The sequence below is a fragment of the Pelodiscus sinensis genome, chromosome 1 (genome assembly GCF_049634645.1).
Source record: "Pelodiscus sinensis isolate JC-2024 chromosome 1, ASM4963464v1, whole genome shotgun sequence".
Lineage (NCBI taxonomy): Eukaryota > Metazoa > Chordata > Testudines > Trionychidae > Pelodiscus > Pelodiscus sinensis.
The window spans coordinates 320,353,566-320,377,721 of NC_134711.1; the positions used below are offsets into that span (position 1 = coordinate 320,353,566).

The 24,156-nt window shown below is 51.4% G+C and overlaps 1 long non-coding RNA gene across 1 annotated transcript; it reads right to left on the bottom strand.

The window, feature by feature from the left end:
* Positions 1-1,399: 1,399 nt before the first annotated feature.
* Positions 1,400-7,467, bottom strand: LOC142827176 (uncharacterized). Its single transcript, XR_012901650.1, has 3 exons — positions 7,375-7,467; positions 3,749-4,054; positions 1,400-2,572 (listed from the first exon to the last, which is right to left on the bottom strand). It is a non-coding gene; the product is annotated as an uncharacterized LOC142827176 (long non-coding RNA).
* Between the last annotated feature and the right edge of the window lie 16,689 nt (positions 7,468-24,156).

Consider the following 24,156-nt stretch of genomic DNA (forward strand, 5'->3'; position numbering starts at 1 on the left):
GTCACTCACTTCACTGTGCTGCTCAGGAGAGCTCAGTCACAATAGGACAATGCAGGGAGGACTGGCCAGCACAGTTGGAGCTGGTTATTACGGATCAATTTGGGCAGTCTGTGTTGTCCTGGGAGTCACTCATCTCACCCCACCTCTGTCATGCACTCCCCTCTGTGACCCTTTGCCGCTCAGTGCCTTGATTTTGCCATCTGTAGAATGGGGAGTGCAAGAACCACCTTTGTAAAGGGCTCTGTGGACGAAAGAGTGGCCACATCTACAGAACCAATCAGACATGGCAGAGAATCACTGTTTCTACCTCGCCAAGACAGAGTCATTGTAGACCACGGGCTGGGCTGGTTTTAAGAGAGATGGTCAAAAAAAACCAAACACACACAGTACAAAAACTTCTTTCCAGTCCAAGAAAAGCTGTTCTTGGAGAGCTGAAGTGCTGTGCAGAATCATGTTGGTTTGGACACACATTTTGTGGAGCAGGGTGCACGTGTGTGTGCGCCTCCATAACCCAGAGGTTAGGCACCTGTCCTAACCTGGGTTCAAGTCCCTGTTCTGAATTGTGGGGACTAGGAACGCTGTGCACCAGGAAGAAAAACACTGAGTCTCATCTCCGAGGCTGTTGTCCTCCCCATCAAACTCTAGGCAGAGGTTCCTGCTCTCACCGCACAAAAGCGTTGGCAAGGTCACGTTTTCATTCTCACAGGTTACATCTACACTACAGTGTTATTTCAAAATAGTTAATTCGAAATGAGTTATTTCAAAATAACGCATCTACACACAAAATGCATTTTGAAATAGCGTTTTGCTATTTCGAAATAGCGCGTCCACACTGAGTGGACACTGAATCACATTTAAGGCCGACCAGAACCAGGTCTGGCAGGGCATCAGGTCAGGAGTTACTTTGTGTGGCTGCTGCCTGAGGCTGTCTGAGGCCTGTGCTTAAAGGGACCCCCCACGGACAGCCAGTTCTCAGGTTTCCCTGCTTGCTTGTCCACCTCGATGAGGAACAGCAAAGCATTTTGTCTCTGCATGTTCTGGTTGCCCTCACTCGGGACACCACAGCACTCTGCAACATGGAGCCAGAGCTGCCCCAGGGCACTCTCATGCTGCTTGTGGATGCGTTGCTGTGAGCCTGGCTGCACTTTCTGCAGGCTGCCATCCGGGAGGTCCATCAAGGGGCTGTCAGTATCCAGGAGGCTCTGCGGGAGAGCTTCCACCCTGAGGAGCACTAAGAGCCTCCCTGGTCTGCCCCACTGGGGGCTTGTGCCTCATTCCTCCCTCACGTCCTTCCACTTACCTCTCCCTAACCCCCCTTCCTGATGTAAAATAAAATACATGTATTTTCATAAACACAAACTCTCTTTATTTAACAAATCTCGGGGGGGGGGGAGGGAATGAAACTCTGGTGAGACTGGGGAAAGGAGGTGGGAGAGAGGAGAAGAGGCGGTAACCTGGGAGGAGGGAGCTGAAAGGGGGAAGCAAGGAGAAGAAGGGGGAGGAGAAGCTCAGGGATCAGGGTTGGGCGGGGGGGGGGTCTCACCGGACCAACTTGATTTTCATGCTAACCTGCTCCTGGGTTCGCATGTGGCCTTTGGTGGCCAGGCTGGCAGCTATCCTGCCCTAGATGGCCGCGTTCCTTCATCTAGTGTGGAGATCATGGATGTTGGAGGCATCCCCCCCAAACCTGAATAAGGTCCATGATCTCCACCCTGGACCAGGAAGGCGCCTGCCTTCTTCAGACCCTGTCAGGCTCCTGGGAGCTGGCAGACTGCTCCTGGGGAGCGGTGGAGGGCAGGCTGCCAGTGGCTTGCTGGCTCATGATTTGGGGTCACTGGGTCAGGGGCCCCGGTGGCCACTGCTGGCTCTGGGCTGGCAGGCTTGGAGCTGGCACAGGCACTGTGGCCAGAGTCTACCCCTTTAAGGGCTCCGGGGAGGGGGGAGGGAGAGGAGCGTTCTTGGTTGAGATTGGAGTGGCCAGCAGGGCACCCTGGGAAGTCTGGAGGCCCCCTATTTCAACACAGCACTCATTTCAAAATACCTATTTTGAATTTGGCGTTATTCCTCATGGAATGAAGTTTACCAAATTCTAAATAAGTGCTCCACTATTTCGAAGTAATTTCAAAATAGCGATTTGGCTGTGTAGACGCTAGGAAAGTTAATTCGAAATAACGGCTGTTATTTCAAAATCACTCTGCTGTGCAGACATACCCACACAGAACAAAAAAGCAAAAGTCCAAACCCTGAAATTTTCACAAGACAGAATTGTGCTCCTACCTATTTCAGTTTTATCCCCTCTCAGACAGGGAGGGTGGATAAGGCCCTTGGGGGCTCTGTGGTAAGGGAGGAAGCTAATCTGGACATGCAGCCACTACAGGCGGAGTCTGAATTCAGAAACTGACCCGGCTGGGTCCTAGCATAATTTTTAGCAGCATTCTGTGTTCAGGAAAAACCCCTAGGAGCAGGATGCAAGGAACAAAGGTGCGTTGAGGTGTTTACCATAGAGCATACCGGGTCAGCTTCACAGGGGGCAGACTCCACGGAAGGTTGTGACTGCTTATGCCAGTCTGGCCTGTAAAAAATAATGCGGAAAGCTTTGATTTGGTACCGGAAGTTCAGTCTTTCCAATGAGACATCAGGCCAAGGTCCTGACCCATTTGCAGCCATGAAAGAGCCCTGGGCGCCCTTGTCAAGCATGAGTACAACTCCAGTGTCTGGGTTAAATTCCCATGTGGACAATTCTTGCCCACCACCCTACATTCCACTTTCAGCAGACAGCAATTTTTCTTCTTGCCCCTATTTATAATGGTTGCCATCTTCTGCCACAGAGGTGGTTGCATGTTGACAGTAAGGGCTGTGAAGTTAGCATTTTACAATATTCTACCCAAAGCACTCTGTAAATATCAGCATTCCTGTGATGTAGCCCTATTTTACACATACAAGGAAATGGGGAATTTAAGGGATTTGCCTGATGTGAAGTTCTACGGGGACTAGAAGCTGGGTTTGAGGGATGCAGACAGACCGGCTACCCAGCAGCTACGAGAGGATCATATGCATTATCACATAGATCCTATGAAGATAAATACAGGTTGAACCTCACTGGTCTAGCAGACCTTGGGACTTGACTGGTGCCAGACGAGAGAATTCGCCAAACCACGGGAGGTCAATACTGTCTCGCAGCATCACCAACACTTCCACTGCTTACGTAGAATTAGCGCTAAATAACAGCACAGAACACTGAGAGCCGGGACTGCTGGCTGTAAACAAACTTTATGGGACCTCGGGAAACTTGGCCATGCCCATGATAAGTGGACGTCCGGCTAACTAAAATCATGCTGGATGCTGCCGGACCAGAGAGTGCCGGATTAGAGAGGTTCAACCTGTATCAAGAAGGACCACCTCGGAAGGCACAGGCTGGACTTACAGCTTACCTCATGGCCCTTGACTCTGACCCTCAGTGTGGTCCCTGGTCTCTCTGACCACCACTGCTCTGAGCACTCAACCTGAGCACCCAAACCCTGGTCAGGACACCCAAGGTCACAATGGAAACAAGTGCAAGCACCAGGATTTAGGAAACTCCTGCCCCCCAGACCTGCCCGCAGACCACTAGATCATGCTAATCCCTACTGTATATGGTAGAGAGTCTTTCACAAAGCGCTTTAACAATCAATACGCTCTCATGATCATTTCTGCTTAGTGGCCTAGGGCGGCTGCACTTAAAAGGCTGTTCTGCAGGAAACGCACTCACCTTGTGAAGGTTCTCATGGCTCTGAGGTTTCAGAGCCTTAGTCCTAAGAGTTATTTCCGGAGCCCTCGGGCCATCCCTCAACAGCTGAAGTGGAGAAGGTGGTTAAGGATCAGCGAGGAGCTGTAGGGCTGCTGGTGCGTGCAGCGCTGCAGACTTGTAAATTGCTGCTTCCCAGCGAATGCTGCTGCACTGCCTAATGTGGTCGTTACCAGTGTCATTTCTGTTTCCACAGAGACACCTTCTTTCAGATGTCTGACTGGGGGTCCTGAGACAGTAGTAAGAGTGCCCAGATACCACAGGGATGGGCTGCAAGACAGATGAGAGGAGACTCACTAAGAAAGAAAATCACCCCCATTCTGGACTTGTCATGAAAGCTTAAACATTTCCCCCTCCCCCATCACACAGCACCTCTTGAGAGGGTTTTTGTTTTTGTTTTTGTTTTTTTTTTTACCACAGAGCATTAGATTTGGTTTTATTTTTCTAACTAGCTGTGCCTCTCTGGCATTTTACGTCTGAGTGCACAATGTGCTTACATTTTCTAGCTCCTCCGCGTGTGTAGTCGGTGAAAGTAGGCAAGCCCCCAGCCTCACATTTTCTGCTGAGGCCCCACGGAGCCTCCCCCCCACCTGGAGCCAAGCTGCCTTCCCACTCCCCCTACCATGGGGAGAGAAGGGGGAGGAGGGTGGGTGGGTGCATGTGCCCCATCCTCCCCTGCCCGCCGGAGCACAGGGAGGAAGGAGGGCACATATCCCCAACCTCCCCAGCCCCAGAGCAGACAGAGGGTGGGCGCAGGGGGCAGCAACATTCAGCCCCCCCGTAAGGCCTACATTAGGCATTCTGGGGGCAGAGTGTGGGCGAAGCCAGGCTGGCAGTTTGGGAAGGCAAACCTTTCCCCTTCCTGTGATACCCAGTGCTCATGCTCTCCCCCTCCCCCACCTGCTAGGGGATGGCTGACTGGAATAAACAGCATCACGCAACCCCTCAATAGCTGCCTGGCCCTCGAGTAGTGCTTGGGAAAGGGGGGGGGGGCAAACGTTCGGCCCAAGGGCCCTATTGGATACATAAATTGTATGGAGCGCCAGGTAGGGAAGGCTGGGGCAGGCTGTGCCTCCCCAAAGAGCCAGGCATGACCTGGCCCCATCCTTAGCTAACTCCCCCACCTCCAGGTCCCCTGGGACCCCCTACTCTATGTCCTACACCCCATGTACCCCACTCCTTGATAGGGATGTAATAGTGCAGTCAATTAAACCATTAACCGATAAGCAGGTGCTTATCGGTTAATGCTGTTGGCTACACGCAACACCCCCCACCGTGGCTCTACAAGTAAGGTTTTTCATGGGCAAGGGGCCCAGCATCAACCCTCACTGGACGCAATTTAGGAGCCAGTGTGCAGGCAGGCTGGCTCAGTCCTGGCTCATGCTGGGTCCCAGCATCAAACCCTGCTGCAGCTCTGCTACCCCTGGGAATCCCCATCTCCTATCCATACGCCCCCCCCCCATTCCTCATCCAGTGATCATCCCCCTGGGTGTGTGTGTGTGTGGGGGAGGGAGATCTGATCCTAAACTGAGGAGATGGAGAAGGCGAGAAAGACTCATCCTCCATCTCAGAGGAGTGGGCAGGTTTCAACAGGGGCCCCGGTACCCAGCTGGTGTCCCTCTCACAGAGGTCCTGGGTCCCATTTCCCCGCTGGTTTCCTTACTCTCTGGCCTGGCAGCAGCTGGCAAAGCTGGTAAATATGCTCCGTGGGGTGCTGGCTCACATCCTTGGCTGGGTCACTTATGAGCAGACTCAGCTGAGCCCTGAGATTCCCCAGCTGGGGGAGATGTGCTGAGTTTTAATGGGAGGTGGAGGAGAGGCCCCCCCCTCCCCAGCATCAGCCTTCTACTGGCAGCTCCCAGTGTCCCCTGGACCAGAAGCCTGTCTCCCCCAAGTCCCTCTGCCGGAGATGCTGGGGAGAGGAACTAGAGCTAGACTGTTAATTCTCTCTGCCCCCAGGGAGCTTGGAGCAAAGGGATGAGGGGCAGGGTCCTCCAGGCAGACTTGCTCCCCACTGAACCAGGAATGGAAAATCTTGACTCCAGGCGCTCTCATGCCCTGCCCTGCCCTGCCTCCCCAAGGGGAACACTCGGAGCCCACATCAGCAGGCCCTGCAGCCCCTCACAGCTGGCCACCTACACTTAAAGTCACAAAGCTGAGGTCAGAGGTCACTTCCCAGAGGTCAAATTCAGGGAGGGCAACGGTGAATGGGAGCAAGGCTGTGCCGCACCTCTTGGCCCTGGCTCTCCTGGGACACTCTGGCCCTGATCCCGAAGCTGACATGCTGTGGGGAGGGAGGCAGGTCAGGGTCAGGTGCTCAGGTTGGAATATCTGACTCAGGGACTGCAGAGCTTTCGAAGGGAGTTGGGACACCCGCATAATGGGTGTATCCCGCGGGTGACAACGTGTCACTGCCTCTCTAGGTTGGGGCAATGTTCACATGCACAGCAGCACCCGGCGGAGGTTGTACATGTAACCTCAATGCTGGTGGTTCCTGACACAGGCCTGGGCTACACACAGTTCTTTGTCCTTATAGAACTACTCTGGGCAGGGGCCTTTCTTTCCTTCTTTCTACCCACTTAGTTGTCCCAGCACAACTTTTAGTGTGCACAGTTGTATCGTCATCCAAGTGCCTCACACGGATTGAGCTTATTCCCCTCGCTAGCCTGGTATAAAGCACCATTATGCTGTTACGATGGTGCCAGTACAAGGGAGATCGTATCTCTTCAGTGATGCTAGTGGAGCTCAAGCAGTTCAACTTCCCAGTGCAAACAAGCCCCTGCTCACCAACACTCAGACTGAAATCAAACCAAAGAGTCAGGCTATTGGTAAAGGGGAAGAGAGTTTGCCTCCCCTCCGGACAAATGCCACTCAGGCACCAAAACAGATGAATGAAGTCAGTGCAGAGATGTCACAGAGTTACTGGTTCCTTTAAGGGGATTCAGGGCCCTATGGGATGTAATTTAAAAGCCAAGAGCCCATGTAAAGCAATTGATTATCCACCCAGCACCTGGCCCTGCTAAAAGGCCATCAGGACGCAGAGGCAAGGAAGGGGTTCTCTGTTGCTCCAGCAGAAGGAGACCCAGAGTTTCTTAAACTCCTTCAGCTGTCAGGTAAACTGATGGAATAGAAAGGGGGGGGGGAGTGCTTAAGCCACCAGTTCAGCCAATCAGCACTGAGACTCTGAGGGGTAGGAGTCTGAAAGTTCCCACAGATGGCCCAGGCCTGGCTCAGGTCACCAGTCGGGATCACTCTCAGAGTACTCTTCCTGTCCCATCTCTTTGTGAGGGCTTCCCACCAGGCCTGCGAGTGGAGCAAGGGAAACAAGGAAAAGGGAAAACAAAAAAAGTCAAACCCCAATGTCTACCCTGACTCTAAGGGACAGGGACAAAGGCATAGGCAGGAAAAAAATTCTCCCACCTTAACCTAGTGTTTTCCGTGTGTTCAATTTGGCCAGCACCAGGTGGATCAGGCTGCAAAGGTACCACACCTCTCAGAGTCACTTATCTTCTCCACAGTGTCGTCAGTAATCTAGCTCAGTTAGTCACGGGAAACGAAAAAACTCCACAGAGGCTCCTCCTCATACTCACATAAGTGACCCTGAATTCTCACTCAGTCCTCCAGGGCAGACCTCAAAAAGGAGACTCCCTGTGGCAAAGCCATGGAGGTCTCTGAGATGGCCCCTGCCCTGCAGCCTGTCCTGCCTGGCCATTGTCATGGTCTCTGTGAGGTCACCACTTCCCAACCTCCTTCACCCAATACGCTGAAGTGCTGCAAAAGGCCTTTGTGATGTCACTGCCACACCCACCTCTGCCCTGCAGAGTTAGTGTCCTGCCCCTGGCCAGCTCCTTTGCATGTTTCAGCTGCTACCCCTGTGTCACCCCCCCCCCCCCCCCACACACACACACTCAGTGTTAGTTCTGGGGATCAAAGCAAGCTACCCATGGAAACTTCAGAGGCTACTCAGTGCCACCCTCAGATTTGCGCAGCTTTTCAGACTTTCAGGCCTTAAAAGATGATTCGATCATCTAATCTGACCCCCTTGCATGTCACAGGCAGTAGTGAGCAAAGCACACGTTGGAAAGGCATTTGGTCTTCACTTGAAGACGACTGCAAGGGACAGGGAAAGCGCCACTTCCCCTGGTAGTTAGGAGGCAATGACTGCAGTGAGGGGAAGGGAATGGGCCCCAAGGCCACACTCATGGGTCAGTATCATGACACACTTGCCCTACAACCCTAGTGCAGCGCTGTTCACGAGTCGTCCCTGACCTTTTTATGCCCGAGATCTACTTAAATTCCGAAAGTGAACCCAAAATCTATCCTGTCCCTTCCCCGATGCCCCACTTCTTCCGCATAGCCCTGCCCTGCCCACTCCTCCTGCTCTATCACTTTCTGTCCCCCCCCAACTCACTTTTAAGGGTCTTCCGCAGGGACATGGGGTATGGGATTCAGGAGGGAGTATGGGGTGCTGGCTCTGAGGGGGGGGTCAAGGCTGGAGCAGGTGTTTGGAGTACAGGAGCGGGTTCGAGGTGCAGGAGAGGCTATGAAGTGCAGACAGAGGGGGGTCAGATCTGGGGGAGCTAGCTCTTGGAGTGGGCTGAGAGGTAGCACTTGGAGTACAGGAGGGATGGTGGCTCTGGGATGGGATTCAGGGCTGGAGTTGGGGTGCTGGCTCTAGGAGGGTGGGTCAGGGATGCAGGAGGGGATGTTGACTCTGACAAGGTGGTCAAAACTGCCTACACTGTCCAGCAGCCTTGGAGGGGGTGAGGCCACATTGCGTGGCAGCCCTTACCCTCAGCTGGGGTTAGGTGGGGCTTGGCTGGTGGGGGAGATTGTTGAAGGGGCATGGCTTTGGGTGGAAGTGGTGGGGCTTGGGCTTGTGTTCCCTACCCGGCACCCATGACAAGGCTGTCTTCTTGCCATAGGGGTTGTCAGGTGTCCAGTGGCAGAAATGACAGTTTTCTTCAGGTTTCATGGAACGGCAAATGAAGATAATACCTCAGAAGAAATCTGTAGGGCACAGGGAAGGAGTGGGGATATTGCTCCACTCCGGGGTGGCTTGGGTGCTGCTGGCTCAGTGTTTGGGCGGTGGCCAACACTTTCACTGTGTGGGACCCAGTCTGCTGCTGTCCCCTAGTGCCCATGTGCTCTGCACCTGTGTTTGTTACCCCATTAAAGGAAGGATGCTCGTGTGTGATACTCGTGTGTGTTGTGCTGGGTCAAAGCACAACGGGCAGCCCCAGAGGTGTAACAGTGTCAGAGAAACAAGGAGTGCTGGGGGCAGGCTTCATGGGCTGAGAGGAGGTGGAAGGTGACTTTCCTACAGAGGATGAGAAATGAGAGGTGAGGTGAGGATAGGCCATGAATAGTCTTGAAGTGAAGACGGTGAGTTGATGCTGGATGCAACAGAGAAGGGGGAATCCGTGGAGAGCTCCAAAGAGAGTAGGAAAATGCTCTTTGCAGTAACACCTTGAGAAGACAAGAGCAAGACAGGCCACATTTCTCAAGGCAGCAAAAGTGGAGTGATTCAGGCACATGGGAAAGAGAACCTGGAGGAGTTTTAGCTGTGAGATGTGACAGGAGAGGCCATACCTTGGTGATGTGGTGCAGAAAGAACCAACCAAAATTGACCAGAGCTGGTGTGTGAGGACCCAGAAAAAGGTCTGGCTCAAAGACAGCGACCAGTTGATTGGTAGGACATGGTATTGTCCCCAGTCACTGAGCAAGAAGGCAGTGGGGAGTGTTGGGAAACAAAGATCTCTGTTTTAGATGTGCTGAGCTGGAGCTGATGGCTGGAGCCTGTACTTCTGTCAGAGCTGTTCCACACTCTGGCACTTCGAGTGCAGAAGGTGGGGGCCCACAAAGACTTTAAGTATCCCTTGCCTCTACAGGCTCTGCTTACAAAAACTCCCCCAGAGTCACAGACTTTGCGGGGAGGTAGCTGTCACCATCAAGTGATTTTATTCCTAAAACCAGGGGCAAACACTTGAATTCTTCCCCGGGGTACACCAAGCTCTTTTGACCTAAAAAAGCTTGGGGGGGGGGCGGGGAGAAAAAAGGAGAAAAACCAGCTGCAGCCTCTGGTAATTGACTGCCCAGTCTCAGGCAGGCAAATATACCCTGTTACTCTCCAGGACACAAGAATCAAATCATCACCTTAGAAAAGTGATTTTTATTACAAAACAAAATATATATTTGATAAAGCACACTTGGTTGCTAGATGTTACAGAGCAACTAAGGAAAACAAATTAAAATAGAGAAAATCTCTGGGAACAATGCTTAGATGGTAAATGGGGAAGGGAGGCATACATTCACAGAGCAGTTCAAACCAAACCACAAAATAAAAAAATACACTGATGGCAACTAGATTCACTTTTTCCCCCTTTACTTACTCATAATCTTTTCTTGATTCAGTCCACTTCCATGGAGGCATGGTAGTCCTGCCTGGGTTTAAATCATTCTGTCTCTCTCAACTCCTGGTTTAACCCTCCCACCCAAAGAAAGCAGGCAAGGTATCTATATCCAATTCAAATTTCAGCACTCTTATCTCAATTGGTTCTTCTGGTCTCTTGTCAACACCGCTGCTAGCTACCTGAATTTAACCCTTTAGTCACTGAGTGCTGGTCAGCACTCCTCTTACCCATTACAACATCCATGAGGGGATGTCAGCGAAAGGTTGAGATTTAAATGTGGGAGGAAGGAGACAGGTTTGGAGAAGGGAAGTAGATCTGTGCCGAGGGCTGAGATTATGCAGAGGGAACCTCTTTGCCACTCCATGCTCTGGTGAGCCTGCACCAATGTTGGGGAAGAGGGCTGATGGGAAGTGAAGGTAGAAGACTGGTGATGCAGAGTCACTATCCTACATCCTAGCCTAGTGCCTGGGAAGGAATCCAGACATTCCTCTGTGGCACAGGGGGCTCAGAGGAGTGAAGTGGCCCATTCATCTTGCTGTGAATGTCTCAGCTGACTGAGAATGCCTGAGGGATGTGAACAGAGCCTGAGTCAGGAGCTCTGAGACATGGGAACGGCTCCTTCGATCTCAGTGGGATTGCTGGTGTGATAACTGGATCCACACATTGACCCTCTCGGTGAGCAGCTTCATAACGTGTCACAACCACGCAGAACAACAAATGGCGATGGGAAGAGTTGCAAGAGAGACTGAAGTCACCCAGAAAGAAAGGCCTCGTGACAGTACTCCGGTCCTGGGCTCAGCTCATGCCAGGGAAATGAGAAAAGTGGGGGCTGGAGAAACAAGAGGCCAAAGTTGCTGTTCTGAACTTAGGCTTAATTGGTGGACAAGTTAATGAAGGGAGGGGCTATTCCACCCACTTCTCTACTTTCAGCATCCTCAGAAAGAGACTTTGATTGGGGGGGGGGGGAGGAGGAGAGAGGAAATGGAATCTGGCTCCCGCAATGCTGGCTGACAGAGAGAGGAAAAAGCAAACTTCACCATCGCGGCCGCCACTCCCACCAGCTCCGGGACCTCTGACCCTTCTCGTCCCAGTCCCGAGAGATGTTCTGACCAGACTGCATCAGAGAGAGGGGGCTAGATAGCTTTGGCATCTCCACTGGCTCCAGATCAACCCCAGATGCCACCTGGGATATGCAACCGACTCAGGGCTTGTCTGCCTTTAAGACACTACGGCAGCACAGCTGTAATGCTTCTGGGCAAACACTACCCACACCAACGGGATGGCTTCTCCCCTCAATGCAAGAATCTACCTCCTCAAGCGACAGGCGCTAGGTCAGTAGAAGAATTCTTCCTTTAACCCAGCATTGGCTCCAGGAGGAGTTCATTTGGATCAGGTGAGGGTATCATCCCAAGTGAAGTAGTTAGGCCAACCTAATTTTCTAGCGCAAACCAGACCTGTGTCATACTCCACCACACCTAGGGTGTCTTTTCCCTTCCCTACGAATGTTTCTTTTTTCCTTTCCCTCTCCTTTTGCTTCCATTCATCAAGGGTCTGGCTTAGGTGGCCACTACTGCAGATTTCGCAATACTGTTATGAACCTGCTACCTGAAAGACAGCTAAATGCCATGCCCTACACAGCCCACTGCTGGTCCAAATGTGCCAGGTCTCAGAGTGGCTGACAAGACCTTGTGCCAGGCTTGTGTTTTTCCTGGCAGCAAAGCCGCAAGAGAAAGTGAACATCAGAGCCAAAAGTGCAGCGTCTATCTTGGCTGTTCTTTTCTTTCCCCATTTGTGTGTGTTTGCCTAATCTTGCCTGTGGGAAATGGGATTGGACTTGAACAAGAAACGCAACAATTACAGCTCCAGCCCATCTCAGCTCACTCTTCTACTTTGCCCCGAAGGACGGCTGCTCCTATCTTAAATACCATCAAAGAGAACACCACACGAGGGATTTTCCTTCTAAAAACTCTCTCCGTCTAAAGGGAAAGGGCACAAGGGAGGCTGTTAAAATAAAAGTCTTATTGAAACTCTACATTTCTATTGTTTTAACTCATTCTCTTTCTCTCGCTCCATATTTTAATAAAACATGAACAAGGATGTAAGAGGTGTGTTTGCCATGGGACGCAGCAAGGAGACATTTTCATATGCCAAGCCAGAAACCTTGTTTAAGGTTGGACAGAAACAGGGTGAGGTGAACACCTTGGACTCTGAGCCCTTAGATTCTAGTGAAATTACACAACCGTTTCCATCCACTATGGTAGTGGCATGGGAGACTGAACGTCTTCCCCAGGCTCCTTCTCACCTCTAGGATGTCAGATGCACCATCAACAGTAGGGATGTTAAATATGTTTATTTTTGCAAATGTGTAGCCACTCAAATTTGTAGTGGTTATACGTTTACATGCAGGGGAGCAGACAGGAGCCTTACGCTGGCTCCCTGCAAGCACAGATTCCTGCCTGCCCTTCCCCCACAGCTGCCCAGAGGAAGGCAGTCGGCTCCACAGGAGCTGGCATGCACAGAGAGCTGCCTTAAAAGCCATGCACACAGGCTCTGCCTCCCCCCTGCTGCCTCTGATACAGAGGCAGCTGGGGGAGGGTGGAGGTGCCTGTAACTGTGAGGGTTAACGGATGAGCCTAGATTATTGGATCAACCATGCACATGTTAACATCCCTCATCTGCAGTGACACGGCAGCGTTTTCCAGAGGAGACCTCCTTTATTAGCGGCCATGCAGCCGTTAGGGACACTGGGTTAAAAGAGGAAAGCAAAGCCTAGGGTGTGTGTTTCTCGCCTCATTTGCCAGTTTCTCCCCGTCTAGCTAAGCAGGCCCTGCTCTGCCTTGGCCTGGACGGCAGCCCCATCTTCACATCTGGCCTTGCCCAACCAACCCACACAGACTCCCACGCCCCTGGGAGAGCAGGACTCGTATTCTCTCCCAAGGACCCCTCTCACGTTCCAGCCATGCTGTTTCCACATGCGCTGGCACATCCAAGAGTCCTGGTGGACAGACCTGGTTAGACACGAAGGGCAGGTCTACACTGCAATAAAACGCTCCCAGCTGGCCTGTGTCTGCTGACTTGGGCTGCAAAATGACAGTGTAGACAGCTGGGCGTGGGCTGGAGTATGGGCTCAGACCCTGTGAGGTGGGAGGGTCCCGGCTGACCTCGGACATTAACCCTGCAGTTTTATAGCCCCGTAGCCGTGACCCATGTCAGATAGCAGGCCAGCTCCAGGTATTTTATTTCAGCATAGACAAGCCCTAACAGTCCTGAGGCCAGTCTCTGTTGCATCTCCACCCACCTGTAGGCCATTCCTGCCAGTCGGTTCAGGACATCTGTGCCATGACGCCAGGACCTCGCCCTTGTCCGTTCGCCCCATATGCCCCTGCCTCTGGAAAGAAGTGGCCCTTTCAGCCCAAGGGGGTAGCAATCCACTAGGGAATGGGGGCAACGGAGTCATGTATTCCATGAAAATACCACAAAGGTTTCTCTTGCTCTCCGCGAGCCTGAACAAACGTTTCACAGGGATTACAAAACCAAATACCGTGATAAATGCGGCAAACATACAGGACTGCTCAAGCGTCCTGAAACAAATCCCTGGACCAACCTGGGATAAACTGGTAACAATTCAGGGGGACCAAGGATTTAGAAGTACTTCGCCGCTCATGTGAAGTAAAGGCTCTTCACAGCTGAAAGTAGCACACAGCTGCCTCTTTACATGTGGAAAATCACCCCCTGCGCTTGGCCCCATGGCCTCCTCGCCATTCACCTAAACCGCTTTTATTTGATTATAAACATTCTTGTGCGTAATTCCGAATGAAAGGCTGGACAAATGGAAGTGGGAGAGAGAACTTCTTGGCTCAGGAAAGGCTATAACTTTAGTAACTAACAACGCGCCCTTCCAGCTGGCAAACAGGGCAGCTGCCTCAAGTTTATGGGATGAGGAGCTGCCCAAGCCTGCGTGTTGAAGTGAAGTATCCATATGAATTCCAGTTTCACTTACAGACTTTTATTTTGCTTCACTTTTGGTGACTGGTGCTGCCTTTCCTGTATTTGATTTGCACGGCCGACATTCAGCACTAGGCCAGCGGTTTAATAGAGTCTAAGGGCGGGGGAAGGTATGAATGTACTGAAAAATAAAGAGTGGAGAATCATAAGACTGATAACACAGCATAGAACCTCACCTCCTTCTAGGTCAGTCACTCTAATCCAGCCCAGGTGGCTAGAAAGGGGCACCGGATTGGCAATGCTGATTCTAGATCCTGATTCATCATGATCTAAATCCCATCAAAAAAGGGTTAGTCCTGTAGCTCCTCAGAGACTAACATCTATTTTGTGGCAAAGTTCTGGTCATGCCCTGCGGGTCGTGTGCTACTGGCAGATAATATTAGCCTCAGACACCCTCTGTGGTCCTATACCCAAGCCCTTTCTCTTTACAGGAGGCAGGATCCACAGCAGGGCTACTCAATACGCCGCCCATGCGGCCTGTTTGTTTGCGGATCACAGTGCAGTTTGGGTTTACATGGGACTCAACACACAGCCTGCAGGTGAGAGCCAAAACAAACAAATAAAAGTATTCAATATAATGTTGTTCTGTTGAGATGCATTTTAGTAGTTAAACTGACTTAAATGGGGCCTGCATGTTGTGTAGTTTTGCCTTAATCTTTGTATTCATGCCTGTCAGTGTGAAAGAAGCTATTTGCATATATATGCAACCACACTTAAGTTACAGCCCTCAGCATGTGCTGAGAGTATCATTGTGACCCACAGGGCTTCCAAAGTTGAGTAGCCCTGGTCCACAACTTAGTGAGCAAGACTCATCACAGGCTAATCCATGATTTTGGGGTGAAAACCCCCCTGATAGTCCTGGAGTCCCTTCTTGGGACAGGCTCTGTGTTAGCATGGGGGAAGATTTGGGAGAACCTAGGCCCACTCACTACTCCAGGTTCCAGCCCAGGGCCCCTAAAGTAGCAGCAGCCGTAGCCGTCGTCGTCGTCAAGGTTGCTTTTCCTTCCAACTTCGCAGCTTTTTCCCTGAGCCATTTCCCCAAACAAACCTTCCAAAATGTCTCCCTCGGGTTCCTGTTAACCAGCTTCTAGTCCATCACTCTTTGTCTTCCCCCTCTCCTTATCTTGGGGAGGCCTTTTAAAGCAACTCCACTGGCTGCAGGTGTGGAGTGACTTGCCGGAGGGAGCAATCTAGTCAATTAACTCCAGGTGTTTTCCTGCCTTCATTTGATTGCAGCAGGCTCTAGTCGTTTACTTTGGAAAGAGAAAACCACTCATCCAGCGTGGGGATGTAATAGTATAGTCAGTTAACTGATTATAGGTTAATTCTCTAGACTACATACATTTCTCCCCCCCTCCCCCATCCTTGTCTTCCACCTCTCCATCCCTGGTCCCAGCCAACAGCTGCCCTGCGGCTCCTTTTAACTGGGCCTACTGAGCTCTGCATGGCTAATGCCATTCACAGTCCTTCTAGGCAGGCCACAGTGCCCTTTTCTGGGAGGGGGCATGGCAAGACCACTAAGCCTCCCACAGAGAGAGGTCAAATCTCTCTAAGGTCTGAGCACCCCATCATTGTAATCTCTCAGCACCCCCTAGTCTCTAATGTACTTCCCTTTGCCACATCCCTGCTGGGTAGGACAGGGCTGGTACCCCCCTTGCAAGGGCAGAAAGCTAAATGCCTTGCCAAAGGTCACACAGGAAGTCTGGACTTGAACCAGGGTCTCCAAAGCCCTAGGCTGGGCCCTCCCCACTGAACCATCCTCTCTCTATAAGCCAAGCCAGGAAACCCACCACAGCATCCCTGACTCCCAGCACAGTGCCCAACCAGGCTGCCCTGCCATTCCCTCATAATAACCAGGCCCCCATGTAAGCACTTGAAGCCTAACTGTAGCCACCCAGTTTTTAAGACCTTCCCGTCAGACCCTGGAAAGCAGAGGCGCGGCTGGCGCTGCAGAAAGACACGGCTCACAAATGGGTTTATTAGACTCCGACACTTCTCTTTTGGCTGGTTGTCCCCGTAAACAAGATTTCGCTCCCCAGCTGGGTTTCACTTAAGAAAGGATTTTAAATACACCCGTAAATAATTTAATCGGCTCCTCTATAAACACAGGAAAGGAAAAAAGAAAGCGCCACGCACTATTTAGCTTGACATTGTTCAGCTGTTTACTATTTAATGAACCCACTGAGTGTTCACAGCAGGCAATCCTGACAGCGCACATTGAAACCTCGCTGCTTCACCCAGCTTCCTGCAAAGGCCATGAAATGTAACCTTTACAGGTCGTTCAACAGCACTTGCAGCCACTCGGCATAAGTGGTTGACACAAGGTGAATCGACGTTCAAGCATCAAGACATAAGTGGATCATTGGCAGGGGGCCAGAAGGAATTGTTTTCACCTAGGTACAATGTTTTACCATGGGCCAGGTGCATTGCCATTTTCTGCCTCTCTCAGAAACATGAATCTGGCTGCTCCCAAAAGCCGGGGTCTGATCTGCCATGGCAGAAGGTGACGCACTAAACAATGGTCTGATCATTCGGGGGCTAGAGGCCCAAATCAAGGTTAGGGCACCATGGTGTGGGTGCTGCACAGATACAGAGAGTTCGTTCTAAACAGACTACACGGAAAGAGGGCAGGAGGGGAAACAGAGACATACAGACGGGTGAGTGTTTCTCTCGCTCTTCAAGCCTCAACAACATGAATTTTGGGGGGCTACAAATTTTACTTTTCAAATCTTAAAAAAAAAAAAGTGCTCAGTGAACATACCAGGCTCTGCAGCAGACAGGTTACACAGTAAAGCGCTATGGCTGGTGGCCACTTCACTCCTCATTGGCTCACCTGGGCAAAGAGCCTGTAAAACAGACTGGCAGCCCTAGGATGATCAGGGTCCACCCCATTGCTCCTTCCCCCTCCACTCCAGCCCCACCAGCTCATCAGCTGATCGATTTCTCTCTAGGAAGCCAGCTCTTGAGGTAGGTCATTCTAACACCATTAGCGAGGTATGAAAGAGAGCCAGAAATCTGCCTGCACCCTCCTCCCACTGTACAGATCCCTGCAGCTCAAAGTTTCTCTCTGCTGTGTGTAAGGAGGTGATGAAAAGCAGTAATTACAACAGGGAAAATACAGCCCAAGATCATTACACTCCCAGGCCAGGGGCTTCTCCTGCAAGAGAGGGAAGTAAGCAGCCTGGCACTTGGAAAAGAGACTACTGTCCTTACAGGAGCAACAAGAATGATTCAAGGTCTAGAGAACATGACCTATGAGGGAAGGCTGAAGAAATTGGGCTTGTTTAGTTGAGAAAAGAGAAGACTGAGTGGGGACATGATAACAGTTTTCAAGTATCTAAAAGGGTGTCATAAGGAGGAGGGAGAAAACTTGTTCATCTGGGCCTCTGGGGATAGGACAAGAAGCAATGGGCTTAAACTGCAGCAAGGGAGGTTTAGGTTGGACATTAGGAAAAAGTTCCTAACTGTCAGGGTGGTCAAACACTGGAATGAATTGCCCAGGGAGGTTGTGGAATCTCCATCTGTGGAGATATTTAAGAGTAGGTTAGATAAATGTCTTGTCAGGGATGGTCTAGACAATATTTGGTCCTGCCACAAGGGCAGGGGACTGGACTCGATGACCTCTCAAGGTCCTTTCCAGTCCTAGTATTCTATGATATGGCAGAGGCGCCGACTTCCTATTGTGCTGGGGGGCGCTCAACCTCTGCACTGCCCCTGCCCCCCACTCCATCCATTCCCCCAAAGACCGATTCCACCCAGCCTCTGCCCTTTCCCACCAATATCCCACCTCTTCCTGCCTTATCCCCAAACATGTCCCGCCCTCGCTCCTCCTTCCCTTAGCGCCTCCTGTAGAAAGGCTGATCCCTGGTGGATGGGAGGTGCTAATGGAGGGGGAGGGGCCCAGCCCCCACCATTTTTTCCCCTAAGATGCTCCAGGGCTGGGGCACCTATGGAGCCAGCACACCTATGGAGCCAGCGCCTATGGCCAGAAATCTATAAGATCATAGCTGGTGCGGGGGAAGGGAAGGGCTATTTACTGACCAGGGAAGGGCTATTTACCCCTTCCCGTAATACAGGGGCCAGGGGCCTTGCTACACTTGCACCAATACCCCCTTTGTTGTCTTCCTCCCTCCCTCTCTCCGTTGATGACAATGACGTGGTACGTACCACAGATGGGCTTTTGTTGAGTTTATTGATCTCCAGCATGTTTCCCACAATGCCCAATTAACCACTCTGGCCAGTGGTTTGACCTCTGCTGTGGTGCAGCCACGTAAATAGGTGAAGCCCCCGTGTCTAGCTCATTGTGTAGCGATCCTCCTGGCGTCTTCTCGGGGAACCCAGAGTGACACTTGCTCAAGACACTGTCCTGCATGGAGCAAGGCAGAGGTTTTGGATCTTATCAGTGTGAGGATGAAGAATCGGTGCAGCCACAGCTGCGAGTGACCTGTAGGACCTGGGACATGTGTGGTCCCATTTCTTGAGCGGTCGGTGACAGGGTAGGAGTGAGGCACCCTACAACGCAGAGCCAAGACAAAGGAACTCCGCAGGCGCACTAGAAGGCGGAGGTGGCAAACAAGCCATTCTGGTGCTGCACACACACCATGCCATTTTTATAAAGAACTGGACACAATCCTGGGTGGGAACCCCACCTCCACCCCCAAGGAGCGCGCGGCGCCTCGCCGTAGCAGACTCAAACACTTGTCCCGGAGACTGACGTTCCTGTTGAAGAGGTGAAAGCGGACAAAGGGGTGTGGCTCAATCTGGTGACAACCAGAGCACCAGGCAGTGAGGAGCTGCTCTGACGTTCGTAAAGACTCAGCAACTGGACGTGGAGCATGAAGGAAGGGAAGGGAAGACATTTGGGGTCATGATGCAAGGGAAGTGCCTAATTTTTTGCATACACAGACTAGTCCAGCTGTTATTAGGCACTTTAACAAAACAAAAGACTCCCACTGAAGCCAGAACAGGTTAAACCAGTCAAGGGACCACATCTTAGGGAGAGTCCACACCTCCTGACTGGGACATCTTAGTCCCACTCTTCCTACTTTCACAGGGATCTGGCATTTGAAGCCCTGATTTAGCAAGGTCCTTTCAGCTGCCGATGAGCCTCAGGAGCTGTGGGAAGTGGCATGGACCAGGACACCACTTCCCCCAGCTCCCATTGCCCGGCCGCGGTGAGCAGCAGTCAACAGTTGCAGCAAGCACCTGTATCTGCGGGGGCCCACCGGGGGGCTAACCGGATCCAACCCACTGGCTGGTATTTGCCTATGCCTGGACTAGAGCATCCCAACAGCCCCCCCGGGCAGGGAATCCATGATTGTTTGCAAACTGAGAATGGAGTTGGCTAGCATGGTGGGGCGTGTGCAACAACCAGCGCTGGGGATCACAACCACCTGTCCTTCCAATACAGCTCAGCAGAAGAGGGTCCCAGTTTGATCAGCCACGGCGGCTGCCTCCTGTGCTCCTGACGCAGAGCATCTCTGATTGCAAAGCTTCCTCCACTCCGGAGTTGTTCTCTCCTCCTTCAGTGCTGCCCCCTTCCCTCGCTAGCACCTCTCCCTCACCAACTTAACTGGGTCTCATGCTCACGCCTGCCAGTAACCCCTCCGCTTGTCCCAGTGACTGCGTCCTAGCAGGGTCGTCCCACAACATTTTGGCGCCTGAGGCGGGGAGATCAAATGATGCCCCCATGTCCCCTTTTCTCCTGCCTGCCTGTTATGTCTCTTGTGCCCTCCTTCCTCCAGCACAGCACTCCCCCATCTCTGTGCATCTAGAGCAGAGAGGATACATATGCACCAGCAGCAGACACAATTTTCTACACTCTGGGTCCTAGTGGCGCCCCTCCCCTCACAGTCTGGCATGTGAGGCAGCCGCCTCAGTTCGCCTCATGGCAAGGCCAGCCCTGCGTCCTACCTCCAGACTTCCCTTCAGCCCACTTGCATCCCCTCCCTTACTTGGTGTTTGCACAGCATCTGGTCCATGACTCAGGCTCCTAGAGACCATAGTAATACAAATATTACTGGCCCAGTATGGGAGAAGGGACTGTCTGAACTAGCAGTTATTTGCCTGGAATGCAATCATGGGGATCCATTGATTCCTGGGGGGGGGGGGGGGGGGGGAGGAGGGAGAGAGACTCCTGCTCCAGGGATGAATTTGACCAACTTTGCACGTACCAGCCGTCTCGTGGGATTTACGACATAGGCACTGAGCGTCCCTTCTGCAGCCAGAGCTGGAGATTCATTCGTCTTCCAAGGAAGACGGGAAAGGAGCAGCAGTTACAACACAAAACTAGTTACCATGAGAACAGGACCATCCTTCATGCTGATAATTCTTGTCACTACAGTTTTTTTTTTTTTTAAATATGCTGTTTATCTGCTGCACTCTAGGCAGGAAATTATTTCACACAGGAATAGGGTCTCGTCTCCTCTAACCAGCTGGATTTATCTTTGCAACATGCCTGATAGACCCCCTGGGAGAGGGACTGACACAATATTCCATGGCAGAACTGGGAATTGAATGCTGCTCCCCGCAGTCTCAGTCCAGTGCTTTGGCCAAACAGCCACCCTTCCGCTGCTCAAGTCTGACAACTTGTTTACTTTACAGCTGGGTGTGAATCCTGGCCCCGTGCTTGCTCCACTCCACTCCGTTCATTTTGCAGTGTCACTCACTCCGTTCATTTTGCAGTGTCACTCATTGCCCAGCAGTGGGACTAGGACCTTCCTTAATAGCAGGACCGTCTGGAAATGGGATTAAAACCAGTCCTGGGCTGGGCTTTATTGCCAGTTACAATTTAAGCAGATTCATATATTTAAATGAAAACTGGGTTCTTCCTTAGAAAACACCATTGTTCTAAGGCTTCCCCCTCCCCTGCTTTGAGGGACCCAGTTAATCTTCAGATCCCTCATGCTGTGGATTCTGAAATCACACCATTCTTGTGCTGTGATCTAATACAAAGGGTCATTCCCTGGGCTTAGGCCCGGTCTCATACTAAGGGGACGGGAGCAAGGTTCTGGCTCAAATTAGGGCCTCTCCATTCATGCCAGAAGTTGTCCTCATTAAATTAACAGAGATTGCCTATCTCCTAGAACTGGAAGGGACCTTGAAAGGTCATTGAGTCCAGTCCCCTGCCTTCACAGCAGGTCCAAGTACCATCCCTGACAAATTTTTGCCCCAAATGGTCTCTGCAAGGATTGAACTCACAACCCTGGGTTTAGCAGGCCAATGCTCAAACCACTGAGCTATCCCTCCCCTATGGCTTTTCAGTGCTCCTGCATGGAATACCCCCCGGCTCTCATCCACCAGGCACGCTCCAACTGCTGGTTCCCAGTCCAGCCAAACCAGTTCTATTCTCATCTAGAATGTCTGCATTCTGCACCACTTGGTTTTCTTCAGATTGAAAGTGGGGGGGGAGGAGAGGAACTTGTTTATCTGCTTCCGACTTACCACTTCTCTTATTCTTTGTTGCACCACCAAATACTACGCAACCTCTCCGGAGGAAATGCCGGTTTAGATACTCCCATTTAGCATGGTGAGGAGACACGATCAAAGAATCAAAAGCCTTTTGTGAGGCCTGTCCAATGCTTGGCCTCTCTGCTAGGGCTGTCAAGTAAGTGGGCCAAGCAAACCATGGTTTGTGGGACTGGACACTTGGTCTCTAAGAAACTGGACAGAGAATAGCAGCCCTGTTCTCTCTCCTGTGTACCCTTCATCTCTTCTCTGTGAAATCTGTTAGACTGTGGAATCGTTTGCTAAACGAAGTGGCGGAAGCCCTGTTGCCGGACACATTGAAGACTGGCTAAAACATTGGGAAATGTATTTGTAGGGAACAATCCTGAAATGGGAAGGGAGAAACGGGTCTATGGATAAATTTTACAGACTACCAATGCAGTCAGATTGGAACGACTAATGACTTGGGCCAGACTGGAACTCAGAACAGCGATGGGCAGCATAGACTAGCTAATGGATACATGAGTGGCCCATCATCTCAGTGGGCCGCAAGATTGTCATTACCAAGACAGACTCCCAGACAGGGCAGTTTTGCTCAATGCGCTTGCGTACCTAGAATTTGCAGCGTGCACCGATTGAACTGTAGCAGCGCTTTGTTTGGGCGCAGAGGGAGCGCACGGCTCTCACTGTCAATGCTGTGTGCAACCAGAATGCACCTCACGTCACGTGCCCTCGCTTGTGTGTGTCACTTTAGTAATATAGAAAAAGGAAAAAAACGTACATGGACAGAAAGCAGTGGAGGCTGGCAACCGTGCATGAGGGCCACAGTAAACAAAATATCTTGTGGGCCATATATAGAACCCCAAAGGATCACGTATGGCCCTCGGGCTGCACTCAGGCAGCCCACCACTGACTTAGAAGGAGAAAGTTCCATAGTCTATTAGCAAACCCTTGAGCAGTTCACTGGCATGTGGAATAGATTAATTTGTATGATGCCAAGTGTGTACATGACATTTCACAGCCAATTAAGGGGCACAGTGCCTGCCCTGAAGAGCATGCATTTTGAAGCCCTGATTCTCCACGTCAGGCCTCGGGGCCTGCAGGGAGTCCACATAGCTCTAGCCAAACGATTAGGAAGGAGACGACTTCCTCCCCTGCCCCTTGCAGGGGGTTATTTAAGAGCTGTCGAACAGCTGGCGCTCTGCTGCAGCACCCTTGTAAATCGGGGGCATCGCTGGGGAAAGCACAGAGCAGTTTCACTTCAGGAAGGTTTCTGGGCTGATCGAGCGCCCCCTTCTTTAAAGACGTAAGCTCTGAGGAAGGAGTAGGGAATGGGATAAGAATCTAAATCCATCACGGATCAGCTCACCTCTCTCAAACAAAGCAGGGTCAAAGGGTAGCACTTAGATGAAAACCTCCAAGGAAAAGCCAGGATCCCAGATCCAACAAAGTAGTCCTAAGAAAAGCTCTGTACTCCGTGATTGAGGATGGTAGGGGGTGCTGTGCTGCTAGAGGTGGCAACATGTAGACAAAACCAAGGCTTGCAGTGATCCGGATCATTAACATCCAGAGTATTTGTATGAGTTGGCTCCTGGGATGTCAGCCAAATTGCAACATGTTTGATGACAGTCTGTTCCCCACAAGCCCCTGCAGCAGTAACTGTAGGCAGCTGTCTTCTCTGTCCCAAACTGCTGTTGTCGTGCAGCTGTGGTGTATTGCCGCATGTGTGTGTTCCACCCCAGAAGTAGGAGCATTTCAGTGGTGGGCTAGTGTACTCACCCATTTCGTGGCCCTGTAGTACAGTGAAGAGAGAGAGATGTCAGTTGTCTATTTCAATCCAGCTCTGGTAATTGAAAACAACAGATTTTACTTCCCTTACCCAGTTCAGAGCTGGAATCACTGCAGTGCTTTTATCATCTGGTAAAAATGACCTTCACTTCTGCAATGCAGAGGCTCACTCACGACTGTGAACCTTCAATCAGATTTGTGATACTCAGTCCCCCTGGGAAATGCTTGGAGTATGAAGCTACTTGCAATACTAAGCACGTCAACATTTTTCTAGCTGAATTTGCTTTAGTGACTCATTTGTTGTGGCTCGGAATTCAGGGTTTTTATTCCCCAACTGCAATCAATCTTTCTGCAACTTCCTTGATCTTCCCAAACTAAGGCCAAAATACTTTTCTGCCCCTTTCATTTCAATGCAGGGGAGCAGAAAGGCAGGGGGCTTGCTAGGGGAATGGAAGCAGGGAGGGAACAGCTAGTTAGGTTGTAGGAGGGAGGCAAGAGCATACTCCCTCTGTCCCTGCAGTAGTCTTTCTGCAGGAAGCCAGACCTGCAGGAGGGGAATGGATGAAGTGAGAGGGCTGACATTTCCCACGGCATCTTTTTCTCCCAAGCTTGTTGGCAACTCAGCGTAAGACTGAATGTCAGCATCTTACACCGATTCTCCCTTGGTGCTCAATAAGGGCCTCCATTGGATAGCCCTAGTTTCCAGCACACCCAACAAGA